Here is a 2,862-nt window from a genome sequence, read left to right as displayed (position 1 = left end):
AGAAGCTAGGGTGTGGCAGCCAAAGGAATCTAAGGAGCAACGGGTTAAGGAAGTGAAGGAGGCTGTGCCAGAGGCTAATTCTAAGAGTGTCAAGCTGCAAGTTGAACCGATGCAAGTAGCAAAGTCAGGGCCAGAGAGTACTCCTGAGAGAGGCAAGCTGCGAGTTGAATCAATGCAGTTAGCAAAGTTAGGGTCCACAAACAAATTTGCTATACTAGAAGCAGCAATTGAGGACAGGAGTGTTGATGTGAATCTAGAACTGGCTGTGCCTGAGGCTAGCAAGACGAGAGAGGAAGGAATTATTCCTAAATCACCCAGGAAAGTAAGGGCGGCAGCAGCAGGAGTTGCAGATTTGATGAAACAGTTGAAGAATAAGAAAAAGGGTCCCATTGATAAAAGGAAAAATAAACAGGTAAGGGTGGAACACTCTGCTCTAGGAGGTCATTCATCCTTTCCCTTTTCATTATGAATGTGCTTAGCTGGAATGTCAGAGGACTAAATGATCCTCTGAAACAAAGAGAGGTTGTATGTAGGATCAGAAGAGAAAAAGTAGATATGGCTTGTTGGTTAGAAACGAAAGTGAAGCAACAAAACATGCAGAAAGTTCTGAACAATAACTTTGCTGGCTGGTCCATTCATCATCACTATGTTACCGCTTACAATGGAAGAATATGGATGATATGGAAGGATGAGTTAACAATTGATTTAGTTGATACAATTGACCAAAGCATTACATGTAGCATTTTGCATGGCACTCATAAGCTATACTTCACAGCAATATATGGGTCTAATACTGAGGGTGAAAAGAAAAGACTATGGATGCACTTGATTTCTCTCAAAAGTATTGTAGAAAGCTCTCCATGGATGTTGGATGGAGATTTTAATGTTGTGGCTCACTCTTCGGAGAGTTCAGACTATAATGGTTCCCAAATATCTAGCTCCAGTACAAAAGCTTTTCAAGAATGCTTGCAGAAATTGAATGTTCTAGATCATCCTTATACAGGGCCTCTTTTTACTTGGAGCAATCATACACTGTCAAGGAAATTGGATAGAGTGCTAATCAATGATTTATGGCTCACGCAAGTACCAAATTCAGAAGTTGAATTCCTTCTCCTTGAAGTATCTAACCATTGCCCAGCTCTTATAAAGTTGACTACATTGAGAAAATCAGCACCAAAACCATTTAAGTTCTTTAATTTTTGGTTAAAGCACCCTGAGTTCTTAAAGCTAGTGGAGGAATCCTGGACTGTACCAGTGAGTGGTAAACCTATGGTTGTAGTGCATAAGAAATTAAAGAGGTTGAAGCCAATGTTAAGGAATTTCAACTTCACTCAATAGGGAGATCTTACAAAGAAGGTAAGAATGAAAAGAGAAGAGTTAGCGGCAGCACAACTTGCAACATTAATGCGATCACCTAAGGCTGGTGCAGAGAATGAGAGGAAACTGTCATTGGAACTCTTTGAACTGTTGAAAGCGGAGGAAAGCTTATGGAGACAGAAGTAAAGAATTAGATGGATGCAAGAAGGAGACCAAAATACAAGTTTCTTTCACAAAATAGTGGCAGCAAGGCAGAGGAGAAGCAATAAATGGGTACCGCATGACAGTAACGGAAACAGGTTGGATTTCTTCTCACAGATATCAGATGAGGCTGTGGGATTTTTTAAGCAGTTGATGGGCACAACTGATGCTAATGTTGAAGGCTGCAAGAAAGAATTGTTGACTGACTTACTCCAGGTATCCTTAACGGGCGAGCAAAGGACAGCAATATCACAAAATGTTATAAGGGAAGAAATTAAGGAAGCTATCTTTACTCAACATAGTAATAAAGCACCGGGCCTTGATGGTTTCAATGCCCATTTCTTTAAGTTTGCAGGGAGTATAGTAGGGGAGGACGTCATTGCAGCTATATCATATTTCTTTCAAACTGATGATATGCTACCTTGCTTTCAACTCTACAATAATAACTTTGGTACCAAAAAGCCCATCTCCAGCTAGCATCTCTGATTATAGACCAATATCTTGCTGTACTGTTATTTACAAGAGTACAACAAGGATACTAGCTACCAGAATGCAACAATTCATGCCAACCCTAATCAGTAACAGTAAAAGCGCCTTTATAAAGGGGCGAAACATAATAGACAATGTACTTATGGCATAGGAATTGGTGAGAGGTTATAGTAGAGCTACCATGTCCCCAAGGTCAGCTATTAAAATTGATTTAAAGGAAGCATTTGACTCTTTAAGTTGGGAATTTTTAATCTCAGTTCTAGAGGCAATGGGATTTCCAAGAAGGTTCGTTGGTTGGATAAAAGGCTGTCTCACTTCACCAATGTTCTCTTTATCAGTCAATGGAGGCTTGGTGGGATATTTTAAGGGGACAAAAGGAGTAAGGCAGAGGGATCCTATGTCACCATACGTATTTGTTATTGCTATGAATGTTTTGGACACCTTACTGGATAGTGCTGCATCTTATGGCATTTTTTCTTACCATCCCAAATGCAAGAAGGTGAACTTGACACACTTATGTTTCGCTGATGATCTCCTTATCCACACAAAAGAGAAGTTGGATTCTGTTAAGGGAATTCAAGTCATACTAAAGCAGTTTTATACTTATTCTGGACTGCAGTTAAATAGTGCAAAGAATGAGCTATATTATACAGGGATTCCAGGAACTGAGCTTGAAGAAATCCTGAAAGTGCACAAGATGGGAAAACTTCCTGTTAGATATCTTGGGGTTCCACTGGTGGCGCGAAGGCTTACTATGACAGATTGTATGCCACTAATTGAGAGGATCACAGCAAGAAATCATAGCTTGGCAACAAGACATTTGTCCTACGCAAGTAGATTACAGTTGATCCAATC

At 40.0% G+C, this 2,862-nt stretch overlaps 1 pseudogene; it reads left to right on the top strand.

Moving 5' to 3' along the window:
- The first annotated feature begins 555 nt into the window (after positions 1-555).
- On the top strand, positions 556-2,358 carry LOC149511940 (uncharacterized; annotated as a pseudogene).
- Positions 2,359-2,862: the final 504 nt, after the last annotated feature.

This window comes from Durio zibethinus, chromosome 24 (assembly GCF_047325235.1).
Source record: "Durio zibethinus cultivar Kanyao isolate XHJ-2024 chromosome 24, ASM4732523v1, whole genome shotgun sequence".
In the NCBI taxonomy this organism is placed as follows: domain Eukaryota; kingdom Viridiplantae; phylum Streptophyta; class Magnoliopsida; order Malvales; family Malvaceae; genus Durio; species Durio zibethinus.
The sequence above is the reverse complement of the archived record's forward strand: the minus strand, read 5'-3'. Positions and strand labels throughout refer to the sequence as shown.